The sequence below is a fragment of the Pinus tabuliformis genome, chromosome 7 (assembly GCF_031772625.1).
Source record: "Pinus tabuliformis cultivar Carrire ecotype Pingquan chromosome 7, CPIR1, whole genome shotgun sequence".
Classification (NCBI taxonomy): Eukaryota; Viridiplantae; Streptophyta; class Pinopsida; order Pinales; family Pinaceae; genus Pinus; species Pinus tabuliformis.
This window is the reverse complement of record NC_142293.1, coordinates 1,444,842,306-1,444,857,889: the sequence shown is the minus strand read 5'-3', so window position 1 is coordinate 1,444,857,889 and position 15,584 is coordinate 1,444,842,306. Positions and strand designations below refer to the sequence as shown.

The following is a 15,584-nucleotide window of genomic DNA, read 5'->3' as shown; positions in this document are numbered from 1 at the left end:
CTGGTCTATGGGAAGAAAGCTTTGCTGTCCATTGAATTTGAGTACAACAATTTGAGGATGGTAGCTCAGCTGGACCTAGATCTCAGCCATGCACAGCAAGAAAGGTTGTTGCAGCTGAATGGACTGGACGAGCACCGAATGCAGGCCCTCCTTCACTCGGAAGTGGTTCAACTTCAGAGAAAGGGGTGGTGATGAGCCCCAATTTTTGGTAACAATTTGGGCTCATTTGGCCTACTTACCTTGCTCAACCCTTCATCTTTTATCACTTATGCATCATTTCTTAGTATATTCATGTTATTTGTAGGAAGAAGGGCAGGCATTATTCCTATGTGACTAATACATGATGATTTCAGGTTTTTTGACATTAAATGGAGCAAAGACCACGCAAATGGAGACAAGGAGACAGCAAAGGTGGCATTGCGGGTTTATAGGGAGGTTGTCCACAGTCTTGAATGACCTCCCTCGTGATCTCCACCCCAACTCCGAGCTCCAACAGCTATCCCCACCGAGCTGAAAGGCAGCCAACGGATTCTACAGGAACAACAGTTCACTTTCAGTTGGACAGCCAAGCTCCACTAATTGAGGAAGCCAGCTTGATCCTCATCATGTATAAATATTGAGGCCGTAGCCTTTGATAGGAGCTTTTTGAACTTTTGAACTACTGTTGCAATTTCTAAGCACGAGCTACAGCTCGGTTTTTGCTTTTTGTAAGCCAGTTTTGGCATGATGTTAGACTCATGATTATGATCTTTTAATAAAGGCAGGCATATTTGGATTCAATCCTGAGTTCTTAAGAGGAGCTATAACTCTCAGGTTAGGGCCCAACCTGAGAGCAATAGACCTCCTTTTCTTTGTATTGTTACTTGTCTTTCCTTTCAGCACTTTGTTTCTTTGTTTTGACATGCATTTGGAAAACACAGTCTGCTGATTTAATTTCTTTAATGTGATTGAGTAGGATTAGTTTATGGTTAAAGTGCTGTCAGCAGTTTAGATTAGAGTAGGAGGATTAGAATTCATGATAGCTCCAAGAAAAGGTTGATAGTGCACTCACTGCCATCTCTGTTTAGAGATTGGGGGTGTAGACCGTACCAACCACACAAAAAAACGCAGTCTTATATGTTCATGCAAGCTGCAACACAGTCATTTCCGTCATAGAACCGTCCATGCATTCTGATCTTGAGAAATACTTCTTCGTTCCAACACCATGCACGATTTCTCTCCACAATTTACATTGCTGTTCGTTGGTTAAATAACACAGTTAGAATAGGTTGATGGAATTCTCGGTTTTGTGCAAGACATAGAGGATTTGTTCCACTTACACTGCGCAGCATTGTTCTATTATCTTCTTCTTCTTCTCAACTGCGCCTAAAGTCACCTACTCATCCTCTGTTCAGCTCGTTTGCCTTCCAACACTTCTACTTCTCACGTAGCTCCATCTTTTTGACTTTTCATTGCTTCCACCCTTCTATCCACCCACCAACTTTACCCACTCTTTCTCCATCTTACCTCTCTGCCCCTGAGCCATCACAAGCTCCCTTTTCATCCTACCTATCCACCCATACAGCTCCTCGACTCCTCCATCACCCAAAACTCCAACTGTAGAACATCCTGTAGAAGTTAGCAGACTTCCTGTAGAAATCCCGAGCTTCCTGTAGGATCCCCTGCAGACATCCTGTAGAAGCCTGCAACTCGGTTGCCAAGCACCTGAACGTTGTGGACTTCTGTGGAATGATGTTAGGAATCCCATGGAACCTCTCCTAGCCCTCCTGACCTTTTCCAAGCCTTCCTTCCCTTCGAACTACCCCTGCACAGTCAAAACCCAATAAGAAACAAAATCATAATAACTCCAACCACCTAAGCAAAAATATAAAAACAATGTTCTCTGCAATAGAAGTAGTTTAAATTCATGCATCTCATATCACTAGAAGTAATGGCATCATTTTTAGGAGTTACATTCCCATCGTTGCATTGTAAGGATTAAGCTAGTCAGATTAGGGTTTACTAGGGTTTCCATGTTGGGTTGGCTTTCAGTTCATTCTTGCAAAGTAGGTTAATTTCCTTTGAGATAGTCCTCGTTCATCATTTAGAAAGCTTCTTCTGAGAACATATAGAAGTTGGCTTGAGCCCTAGCGGACTTGTGCCAGCTGACCAAGTGACAGCTGCGACAAGAGCTAGTACTTGTGCATACAGCACCGTCGCTTCCAAGTTTGTTACGAACTACCGGGTTGATAAAATTAGAGAAGGAAGCCCCAGGAGTTGTAGCATTATTGCTACAATACTGGAGCCCACTAGGTGGGATGAAGTTTTGTGCAAGTATGTACTAGATTATGAAAGACAAAGTATCATCAATGAAGCACATGGAGGAGTTGCTGGAGTACATTATACTAGAAGAGCGACTATGCAGAAGATCCTACGAGTTGGGTTTTGGTGGCCAATTGTGCACAAAGATTCCAAGTAATATTGTAGGGCATGTGATGTTTGTCACAGGACCGGGAAGTTGTCGCGAAGGGATGAATTTCCTTTGAACTCGCAAGTCTCATTCCAAACATTCCACAAACGGCCGATAGATTCTTTGGGACCTATTGAACCACCAGGAAAAAAATAGGAGCGCGCTACATCATCACATCGACAAAATACTTGACCAAGTGGGCTGAGGTGCAACCCGTGAAGGATTGTAGCACAGCTACAACTGAGAAGCTAAAATTTGAGTACATTCTATCTAGGTGTGGTTGTCCTAATATTTTAATGAGCAACAGGGGTTCACATTTCTTGAATGAAATGATTACTTCTTTCCCAGAAGAATTCTAGATGTATCATCAGAAAAGCACACCATACCATCCTCAAGCAAATGTCACAGTTGAAGCTTTCAATAAGATCTTGGAGAATGCTTTGACGAATATCTATAATGTGAATAGGAACGATTGGGATGTGCACATACCAACTGTTCTTTGGGCATATAGAAATAACTGTAAAAAGTCGACTAGACAAACACCATTTCGACTAGAATATGGCCAAGCAGCGATGATGCCGATGGAGTACATAGTGCCCAGTTTGAGGATTGCTACAGTGACAAAGAAAGCAGATTGAGATATAATGGAAGAACGCCTCACGTAAATACTTGAGTTAGAAGAAGATCGATTCTTGGCAGGTTTTCGTCAGTGAGTGCAAAAGGCTAGAGAAAAAGCGTGGTATGATCGCCACATTAAGCAATGCACATTATAAAAGTTAGTTTGGCGTTTGGCTTGAGCACTAATACTAAAGAAAAACTACTAGTTGTTAGTCCTTCATGTTTATAGCAAAATATTTGTACATCTACAAGATTGCTTTTGGTGGGATTCCAATATTATCATAAACGAGGATTCTAGGATTATTATATATTGGCTGTTCGGTAGGATGATGATCATCATAAACGGGGATTCCATGATTATTATATATTAGCTATTCAAAAAATTTGAATTGTAAGTTCTGAATATGTCCTATTAAAAGCTCAAAGTATCCTTTATCCTTGTCCTTTCTCCATAGCTACATAGAATTTAACGTTCGAGCAGACTCCCTGTTAAAAAATGGGCTTCAATTCATCGAAGGACTATTTATTTGGAAAAATGTTGTAATGGGAAAATACTCTTTGCATGTCCATACCAATGATTTTTAAGTTCTTATAGCTTTTGTTCTTGGAGTCTATTGGTTTTTTTGGTTTTGTCTAGAAGTATAAAGGTAGTTCTGTAGGTTGTTTCTGGATATATAGGTTGTTTAATATCTAGAGGGTACAGACTTATTTTTACTCATTTAGATTAGTTCATGATAAAATTTTGTTTCTTTTTGAATTTCTTGTTGAATTATTTTTGGATTTCTTGTTGAAAAACTAGATATATAATTGTACAGATCTATCTTTTTGGTTTACTGTCAGTCCTTCATAGTTGATTTGCAAATGTTGTTGTGCTCCGTTCCATGCTGACCATGCTCTTTATGTGTATCTTTGATTCACTAATAAATAGTAAATGGCAAGAAACTGTTGGCCCCAAAAAAAGAAAAGAGTTTGTTATTTCTTCGTTGTCATGAACAACACCCAAATAACACAGGTTCCACAGTTTTGAAGTCCGCAACTGTGTTATTTTTTCATTGTCATGAACAACATCCAAATAACACAGGTTCCACAGTTTTGAAGTCGGAGACTGTGTTATTTGTTCGTCGTCTTGAACAATACCCAAATAACACAGGTTCCATAGTTTTGAAGTTGGCGACTGATAACATGGACACAGTACAAGAAGATAAAATGCATAATAAACACACACATATATATATGAAAGATCTTTTATTCATTACTGCGAAGGTTTTTGAAGTAGGTGATACCATCGCTTATGTTGAAAATGTAATTTCAACTACGCAACAGTTGAACCGTGCAGCAGATGAAAACAATGACCGAGCTCATGTATTTCTATCAAAACAGCTCCAGAAAATTACCAAGGATCGAGAGGCAAAAACACTCCAAAAATCAAATTACAGGCTTGATGATCCGTTTTAATATTAGCCGTTGGATCTAACCGATTAACGGTCTAGATCACGTTGGCATATCGGCGGGTTGGAGAATCGGAGGTTGGCAGCGACGAGCAATCGCTGATATCACATCGGCGAAGTGGTAGTGGAGGACTTATAAAGGAGCTTTTGTGTTTGCGATGAGCGATTGCCTATATCGCTATCGGTGAAACCAAACTGGAAAGCTTTACCATGAGTTATGTTGCGTCTCGATAACCCGGACCCTACATGTATTCAACATTTTTGTTTAAAGTTATTTCAGTTCCGCCAACGGCTCTTTTCGTATTTTAATGTATTTCAGGCATATGTTATAATATATATATATATATATGATCGGAGGAATCGGCCCATAGTGCGATCGGCATATCGCAATCGTGGAAACCATGAGTACACAACCTTTTCATATATGAGCGCTATGCGATGAAGCCTGGACTCGATGGGTTTCCAAAGCCAAATTGGATAATGGTTGAAATTCGCCCAAAGGCAAATCTTTGTGCTTAGCAGTGTTTTGCATATATTTTCAAATATAAGGCGAAACAGAGGATTGGCGCGAACTTGGTTAAAAACGGACATGGAGTAGTACAGTAGTAGGCGACTGCATTCAAATTATAGTATGGTCGAGAAGGAAGGCATTGAATTTTCTGCTACCATAGTTAAAGCGCAACTCAGCCAAGGACGAGAAGGACAGCCTCGAGCAGTTCATAGTATGGGACTCCATCTTTGTTCATTAACTCATTCAATTTTTTTTTTGTGTGTGTGTGGTTGACTGTTGAGTGAGTGTGTGAAAGGTTAGAGGCGCAGCAGCGCAAGTGAGTTAATGTTAGCAATATGCAGCAACGTAGAATGTAATCGGAACTGAATGAATAGAGCAGCACTGTGTTTTCTTTTTGGTGAATCCCTCTTAGAGAACAGAGGATGAATTTTGTATCTGGTTTTTCATTTTAATGAATACAATTTTTTTTTTTTGTGTGTAATACTCTGTTCCCTGAAATATTTTTAAAAAGCTTCCTTGTGCTGAGATCCTGGAGAAGAATAGAGCATTGCCTCTCTGTGCTGTTTATGTTGTGTTTTTGGGATTTTGATAGAAAAATCCCCAACAGTGGTATCAAAGCAAGGTTCAGGCTCTTTGAAGTTATCAAAGAAGCTGAAGGAAGGATTCTGGCTGCATCAACTTCTCCAGCAGCGTGAAGACTTGGCAAAAGAATCCAAGGTATTTTCTCAAGTTTGTTTTTGTGTTATTTTTGAAAGATCAGTCATTATTTTGAACACACGGTTAAGATTTAGAAGCATAGCTGAAAATGCAAGGAATGGCGAGCACAAGCACTAGCATGGGTATGTTTAATACCCAGCTCCCTCCATTTAATGGGAAAATCTATGACTATTGGGAAATAACCATGAGAGCCTTGTTTGCCTCACAAGATTTATGGGAACTTGTTGAGGATGGTTTTGAAGAACCAACAAATGAAAATGCATTTAACAGATTGACTCAGGCAGAGAAGGATCTGTTGAAGAGCAATAGAAAGAAGGATTCAAAGGCCCTTGTATTTTTGTATCAAGCAGTGGACCAGAGTGTGTTTCCAAGGATAGCAGCAGCTAATACATCAAAAGATGCATGGAAAACTCTCAAAACAGCCTATCAAGGCATGGAAAAAGTGAAGACAATAAAACTACAATTGTTGAGGAAAGATTTTGAGAACCTGTGCATGAAGGAGTCAGACAATATTGACTCATTCTTCACACATGTGATTGGTCTGGTCACGCAGATAAGGACTCATGGAGAGACTCTTGAAGAAAGGAGGATTGTGGAGAAAATATTGAGAGTCCTACCTTCAAGGTTCCATGTGATTGTCACCACCATAGAAGAGACAAAGGATCTCTCAAACTTTTCAATTGATGAGCTACATGCATCACTGATAACACATGAGCAGAGGTTGAGTAGAAATGAAGACTCATCTCTAGAGCAAGCTTTGAAGACCCAAATGCTCTTTGGAAGAGGAAGAGGTCAAGGCAGAGGAAACAAGAGAGGAAGAGGCAGAAGCCAGAACAGAGGTGGAAGGAACAGTCCAGCAAATGCTCAAGGAAGAGGCAACAATCGAAACCAGAACCAAAGTCAAGGCAGCACCCAACAAAGAGGACAACATCATGCTCAAGGACAAAGGTATGAAAAATCCAATGTCCAATGTTATTACTGTAAAAAATATGGGCACTATGCCAGTGAATGTAGAAAGAAGCAGCATGATATGAACAATAGATCTAGTGCAAATATTACTAGAGAAAATGTCAGCCAAGATAATGTGTTGTTAGCTTGTAATATGGCTGAAACAAACAATGAAGATATATGTTTTCTAGACTCTGGTTGTAGCAACCATATGACAGGGAACTTAGCCCTGTTTTCTGCTTTAGATCAAAGTGTGAAATCACAAGTCACACTTGGGACTGATAGCAAAATTTCTGTTATGGGAAAAGGAGAAGTCAAAATATTTACAAAGCAAGGAGAAAAGAAAACCATAGCAAATGTCTACTATGTCCCTGGAATGAGATGTAAGCTCTTGAGTATTGGACAGCTTGTTCAAAAGGGTTACAATGTTTTCTTTGAGAATGATGTATGCACCATCATGGACATAGCACCCAGCAAGCGATGCATTGCTGAAGTGAAAATGACAAGGAACAAAATGTTCCCTCTCAGAATAAGGGCAGATTTGAAAAACAAAGAAGTAATTGCAGCAGTCACCCAAGAGGCTTTCCAAAGTGTGCCAAAAGATGAAAATTGGTTGTGGCACTTGAGATTTGGACATCTCAACTTTGTAGGTCTTAACCTGTTGAGCAGGAAAGGAATGTTAAGAGGATTACCATTGATAGAGAAACCTGACAGCGTTTGTGAAGGCTGCATATTGGGAAAACATCACAGAGAAAGTTTTCCTTCAGGGAAAAGCATAAGGGCAAAAGCACCCTTAGAAATTGTCCACTCAGACTTATGTGGACCGATGCAAAATTCATCTTTAGCAGGCAGCCAATATTTTCTAACATTTATTGATGATTTTACAAGAAAGACTTGGGTTTATTTCTTGAAGAATAAAAGTGAAGTGTTTGAAAAATTCCAAAATTTCAAAGCACTTGTGGAAAATCAGAGTGGGCTGCGTATCAAAGTTTTGAGAACAGACAGAGGAGGTGAGTATATCTCCAAAGAATTTCTACGTTTTGTAGAGAAAATGGAATTCAAAAGAAATTTACAGCCAGGTATACCCTGCAGCAAAATGGAGTTGCTGAAAGGAAGAACAGGACCATTATGGATATGGCAAGAAGCATGTTGAAGGAAAAACATTTGCCAAATGATTATTGGGCTGAAGCTGTAAACTGTGCAGTATATATATTGAATAGGTGTCCTACAAAAGCTGTAATGAATAAAGTGCCGGAAGAAGCATGGAGTGGGAGAAAGCAAGGAGTCACCCACATGAAAGTTTTTGGATGTGTGGCTTATGCACACATTCCAGATCAGCTAAGGAGGAAGTTGGATAGCAAAGGGGAGAAATGTATTTTCATTGGATACAGTGAGGAATCCAAAGCTTACAGGTTGTATATCCCAACTACCAAGAAGTTTTTTGTGAGCAGAGATGTTCAATTCATTGAGGAGGAAGCTTGGGATGGAAGCATAGAGAAAACAGTGAATGTCAAAAACTGTTTGTCTCATGATGAAGATGATGAAGAAGTGGCCGAAATGCATCCCCAAATAGTAGCGCCAACACAATGACAGCAAGGAACACCCTTGAGGATAAATGAGAGTGCTACTCCAAGCACACCACAAAGTGGAAATACAAGTGCGTCTTCAAGAACGTGCACACCGGATGAAAGAGGTAAGAAGTTCAGAAATTTAAGTGACATTTATGATGAAGGAATGAATTCCTTGTTTTCTTTGTATTGTCATGTAGATGACCCTGTTCATTTCGAAGATGCAATTAAAGATAGGAGATGGATAGAAGCTATGGATGAAGAAATTAATGCCATAGAGAGAAACAAGACATGGGATTTGGTTGAGCTACCAAAAGGTGAAGAAGTCATTGGAGTTAAATGAGTTTACAAGACCAAGAGCAATGTTGAAGGCAAGATAGAAAGGCACAAGGCAAGGCTGGTTGTCAAAGGATACAAGCAGCAGTATGGGAGAGATTATGAGGAAACTTTCGCACTGGTTGCAAGAATGGAAACCGTGAGAGCAGTGCTGTCCATAGCAGCACAAAACAAGTGGAAAGTTTACCAAATGGACGTGAAGTCGGCATTCCTAAATGGAGTGTTAAAGGAAGAGGTCTACATTGAGCAGCCTCTAGGCTATGAGAAGAAAGGCCAAGAACACAAAGTTTGCAGATTGAAGAAAGCTCTTTATGGGCTGAAGCAAGCGCCAAGAGCATGGTACAGTAGGATAGATTCCTATCTACTGGAAAATGAATTTGACAAATGTGAGGGAGAACCCACCGTCTACATCAAAGAAAAGGATGGTAAGATTTTAATTGTAGTCTTATATGTTGATGATGTTATTTTCACAGGTAATGATGATCATCTCATTGAGAATTTCAAATCAGTCATGAAGGAGGAATTTGAAATGACTGACATGGGTTTGCTGAGATACTTCTTAGGAATAGAAGTAGATCAAAATGAAAATGGAATTTTTATCACTCAAGCAAGATATGTAAATGAAGTGTTGGAAAGATTCCAAATGCAAGAATGCAAGGCAGCAATCACTCCCACAATAATGGGATTAAAACTCAGCAAAGAGGACAGTAGCAAGGATTTTGATCCTAGCTTGTATAAGAGCATAGTTGGCAGCCTAATGTATTTGACTGCAACTAGGCCAGATATAATGTTTGATGTTAGCTTAATTTCCAGATTCATGGAGAGGCCAAAGGAAGCACATTGGCAGGCAGCAAAAAGAATTCTGAGGTATGTTAAAGATACCAAAAGGTTTGGAATTTTATATACTGCCTCAGAATGTTCAGATTTAATTGGATACACTCATAGTGATTGGGCTGGAAGTGTGGATGATCGGAAAAGCACTTCCGGTTATGTTTTTCACATGGGTTCAGGAGCCATTTCATGGGATTCCAAGAAACAGCCAATTGTGGCGTTGTCTACAGCAGAAGCAGAGTACGTGGCAGCTACAACAACAGCATGTCAAGCAGTGTGGATGAGGAGAATGTTGAGGAGCTTAGGCCAAGAGCAGGGAAAAGCAACAGTGATTTATTGTGACAATAGCTCAGCTATTGCCCTGTCCAAGAATTTTGTGTTTCACAAAAAAACGAAGCACATTGACACAAGGTTCCATTATATCAGAGAATTGGTGAATAATGGAGAAATCAGTTTACAACATTGCAAAACTCAAGAATAGGTAGCAAACATTTTGACAAAGCCATTGGATCAGAAAAACTTTGGATTTTTGAGGAAGTGTTTGGGTATATTTAAATGCCCAACAGTTGAAATTAAAGGGGAGTGTTGAAAATGTAATTTCAACTACGCAACAGTTGAACCGTGCAGCAGCATGAAAAAAATGACCGAGCTCATGTATTTCTATCAAAATAGCTCCAGAAAATTACCAAGGATCGGGAGGAAAAAACACTCCAAAAATAAAATTACAGGCTTGATGATCCGCTTTAATATTAGCCGTTGGATCTAACCGATTAACGGTCTAGATCACGTTGGCATATCGGCGGGTTGGAGAATCGGAGGTTAGCAGCGACGAGCAATTGCCGATATCGCATCGGCGAAGTGGCAGTGGAGGACTTATAAAGGAGCTTTTGTGTTTGCGATGAGCGATCGCCGATATCGCTATCGGCCATGAAACCAAACGGGCAAGCTTTACCATGAGTTATGTTGCGTCCCGATAACCCGGACCCGACGGGTATTTAACATTTTTGTTTAAAGTTATTTCAGTTCCGCCAGCGGCTCTTTTCGTATTTTAATGTATTTCAGGCATGTGTTATAATATATATATATATATATATATATATATATATATATACCCCGGATGCGGGTGTCAACGGGCATGGCGTGCCACATGCTCAGCATGTGCCGCCACGTGAAGAGCGAAGGGATTTAATGTCCAAGGCCGCCGAAACGCTAAGAAGGGGGAGGCGCGGCAGAGATCTTTATGGCGACGTTGGGAACGATGGAGAGCCCGCAGCGGGAATTCAATGCCTGCAAATCCCAAGAGAACGAATGCAAGGTTAAATGGGAAAGAATGTTGCTGCTCAGGGCTCAGAGAGCCAAGCCAGCAACACAGAGTTCTGAGGGCAGAAGGAACGCATCTGAGGCGGGAGGTGAAGGCGTTCACCTGGGCGACGTTTTCTTCTTGCTGGCTCATCCTGTGCGTGGTACCTGGGCAATTGAACTCGGCTTTGTTTGGAGTTGGGGACGGCACTCAGGCAGCAGAAAGAGTTGGGATTTCAAACCCACAAGTTCGTTCTTGGAGAAATTTGAAGGAATCGTGGAAATTATGGTGCGACTGCGGGAGAGACAGCCGAGCAGGAGGGGACCTGGACGCGGGACATCTTCTCGCACCCCTGCAGCAGATGAACACCATCACTGCTGCTGCTGCTACTGCTACAGGAGGGCGAGAGCCTTACCAGTTCCGGCCAATCAGTTCTTGGAGGTGGGCAGCTCCAGTGAAGGTGAGCCCGTGCTTCCAGCTTTCGGCTCAGTTGTTTTCACATTGGGCAGCTCGCAGGGAAACACAGGCATCAATGCGCATATATCAGTCCTCTTTACGAAGGTTCCGGAGGAGAACGACAAGGGAAAGCAACCGGTCTCGGCTGAGATGCCTCCTGAAGGCAATAGCGAGGATAGTCCAGTGCTGCAGCCTCCAATTGAAAAGGGCAATTCAGGGAAGGAGCCGCAGCAAGCCCCTCCTCAGCCTCCAGAGCAGATTCCGCCGACCACTGAGAAGGATCCCTGGGCAATGTGGGCTGGTGTTCCTGAAGGCCAAGGATGGAGCTATATCATTGAGGAAGAGCCTGAAGACTAATCCTCAGAGGCACTCTCTGGTTTCCTTCTCTCGCTATGTTTGTATGCTTTTAGTTCTTTTTCATACTCTATGTCCATCTGTTATGTGTCATGGCAAGGTCCACTATGAGTCTTTTTGCTGGACGCCCCTGTGCGGGTTGCTAAACTACTGTCTAAGTTCAAGTCTGTGTCAGATGTTTTGGTTTATCATGGAGGTGATGCCCCTGCGTGGGCAAATTCTGTGTCAAGCAAGGTCTTCCAAGGTGCCACAGTTGGCCCTGGACAAACTGTTTTTCTGCATGTAATGTTACCTGTATATAATATAATCGATTAGCTAGTTTTACTGAGAAAAAAAAATAAAAAATATATATATATATATATATGATCGGAGGAATCGGCCCATAGTGCGATCGGCATATCGCAATCGGGGAAACCATGAGTACAAAACCTTTTCATATATGAGCGCTATGCGATGAAGCCTGGACCCGATGGGTTTCCAAAGCTAAATTAGATAATGGTTGAAATCCGCCCAAAGGCAAATCTTTGTGCTTAGCAGTGTTTTGCATATATTTTCAAATATAAGGCGAAACAGAGGATTGGCGCGGACCTGGTTAAAAACGGACATGGAGTAGTATAACAGTAGGCGACTGCGTTCAAATTATAGTATAGTCGAGAAGGAAGGCATTGAATTTTCTGCTACCGTAGTTAAAGCGCAACTCAGCCAAGGACGAGAAGGACAGCCTCGAGCAGTTCACAGTATGGGACTCCATCTTTGTTCATTAACTCATTCAATTTTTTTTTGTGTGTGCGTGGTTGACTGTTGAGTGAGTGTGTGAAGGGTTAGAGGCGCAGCAGCGTAAGTGAATTAATGTTAGCAATACGCAGCAACGTAGAATGTAATAGGAACTGAATGAATAGAGCAGCACTGTGTTTTCTTTTTGGTGAATCCCTCTGAGAGAACATAGGATGAATTTTGTATCTGGTTTTTCATTTTTAAGAATACAATTTTTTTTTTTGTGTGCAATACTCTGTTCCCTGAAATATTTTTAAAAAGCTTCCCTGTGCTGAGATCCTGGAGAAGAGTAGAGCATTGCCTCTGTGTGCTGTTTATGTTGTGTTTTTGGGATTTCGACAGAAAAATTCCCAACAACCTAGCTACAATATAATAAAACCGATATTTGTTTCTTCTCAGAAACAAATTAATGGCAAACCCACGAATCAAGGAATCTCATGTTCTGACGCTAACTGCAACGAGAAGCATAACGAAGCTATAAATTATCATTCCAGTCGCCAGTTGCGCACGAACTGCAGTCAAATTCTTGTGCCCTCTCTGAGATCTGAAGTCCCGAGTCGTAAATAGACCCAACTTTCCAGTTTGCAGGTAGCAAATTGTATCCAGGGCGCCCTACCCAACTTCCGTCGAACCCTCCCGTAACCAGTAATCGGAACAACAAGGGACTAGGTTGGACATGACCTGTTAATGGATAAGGGTTTGCAATACCCCATACTGCACTGTAATTGTGCAGACTCATTTCACGCCAACTCCAGTGTCCTACCTGCATTGCATGCAAAATCCCTCAATTCAGATCGCATGACTGAATAGAGTCATTTAAGCAAATTTTTTAAATTGTTTGTGATTTGCTCTATAGGATATTAATACTATTTTTACGGGTTGAATTCTTTTGACATTTTTGGGTTAGGATTAGTTCTATGGTTAATCCAACTGCAAGTGATCCCTTTAAAACAATTTATCTGATACAATATTATTTATGAACCATATGAGAAAAATAAATTTTAATACTTATATGAGCCATGGTCCATGGTTACTCCACCTGGGTAACTTGAACCACGGAAATGTCTGTTTGGCCTCCTTGATAAAGAAACTTGACAGCAAGATAGTCAAGATAGTCAGGATAGTGACTGCTTTTTGTCTACTTGGATGGACATATTTTTCCCTGGATAACCACATGGGATGCTATAATCATATATAAGTCATAAACAATTAAACACATATCCATCATGTCACTGTCCGGAATTGAACAAAGATTCAAACTATAGAGAAACAAATTTCAAGCTGTAGACAAACTTATGGTTGTTTCAATAATAATGTTCCTCATACAAGCATCACTGGGAATTTTTTTTGGGATTCTTGAATTGGTGCTCACAGTTTATACTCCACGTCCAAGCCAGGCCCCATGTTGAGGAGTTGGTGGATTTTACCGGGGCGTGCCAAGCTTTCGAAGGTGTGAAAGTATAGAAGAAAATCTGTCCTATTGTCGTCTTTAAAGTCCGTAACCACAACTTTCACCCCTGATTTGGTGCAAACGGCTGAATCAGTGCATCTTATCTAATTTTATTCAAACAATAATTCAAACAAAAAATTAAAATACAATTGAAAAAAATTATACTACAATCAAACAAAGAGTTACACCATAGAGGAGAGAACAAAAAGATTATGCTACAATTAAAAAAGAAGATTGTATTGTAATCAACTAAGGATTACACTAGAAATGTGGAGGACGATGTTAGAGGAATTCAATATATTGCAATGATTAAATTTAATTTAATGAGTAAATTTTCCTTGGACGATGTTAGAGGAATTCAATATATTGCAATGGATTAAGTTTAATTTAATGAGTAAATTTTCCATTAAAAAACAGGTTAAAATGAAATCGTTAGAATCCTAGTAAGCACACCTCATAACATGCCCTACATCCTTTGCCTGCCCTATATACCTTGCACTTGCAGTTGCCACTGACAGCGTTCCACCACCCATGATATCTACAACAAACGACCCATCGTATCCACATTTTCCAGCTACAATAATGGAGAACAAACACATCTATGAAAATCAGATTTTTATTTATCTTGATGTAATATTATTATTATTATCTAATTTTAGGGTCATAGTCAAGTTAGACACTAAATTGGTGTATGAGATTTTTTATTTGTGAGACAAGGAACCTACCACCTGCAACGATTTCACTGCTAAATCTATTAAGACATGCATATTCTATTTCTCTGAATTTGTACCTGTAACCTTTTAAAAGGAAACACATGCTCTTAACTATTTGAGTGACTCAAACTATATACTAATACTAAATCCGTTCTCAAAACCAAACCACACCAAATCTATTTACAAAATGTTTATACAATATCAACTTATATTGCCTTTTCTATCAAAAACAAACCAAAATCTATACTCAATCTTTATGTAATATTAACTTTTATTATACAAACTTTCAGAAACCAAATCACACTAACTACTTTTATCTCTAACCAAATCACACTAATTATTCCTATCTCTATTGCCGATTCCAATAATATTTAAAATTTCAGACTAACAGGAATGAGGTTACTATCTTGAACTCTAAAATATTCCCAACTCAACCGGAATGAAATTGATATCTGACTCTATATAATAGTGATAAGTATATTGCATCAATTCTTCAAACGGAAGCCTAAGTGTGAAAGTGGCGAGATTGTCTATTGCATACTTACCACTGATAACTTCTGGAAATGCAGGCTGACTGTTGTACATGAGCTTGGTTTTGTGAAGGCAACTATCACAACATAATGCTACAGGAAACAACATAAAATTCATAAATAAAAGTGCAGTTGCACACCGAATAATTGCACTGTTTGAATCTAAAAACTCCATTGATTTGTTGTACACCCCAAAAAAGGAAAACGGGTAAACTCACTACGCAGAGAAGAAGTGTGTGATGAGTTCACTACGCAAGGTGGCTTCTATAGATAAGGGACACTGATTACATTGCTTTGAGAATGTAAATCTGGGAAACAGTCAAGACCTGCAACGTGCCTCCTTGATTATGAGTAATATACTCAAAATATTTAACAGTGTCCTATTTGAAATCAGACTGTTGAATATTGAAGAACATTGACAATTACAGGTGAGATAATTACATGAAACAACTGGCTTTCTTTAATTGACAATTACAGTTTATTTGTGTGTTTAACACATTTGTGTTCGTCAACTTTACGAAAATTGCATTTCCAACGACTTCTGGGATCTGGGTTTTTTAAAGAACGATGAAGTTTGACTG

The 15,584-nt window shown here is 40.0% G+C and overlaps 1 pseudogene; it reads right to left on the bottom strand.

Annotated features, from left to right (window-relative positions):
• Nucleotides 1–12,785: 12,785 nt before the first annotated feature.
• On the bottom strand, nt 12,786–15,178 carry LOC149253127 (expansin-like A1; annotated as a pseudogene).
• Nucleotides 15,179–15,584: the final 406 nt, after the last annotated feature.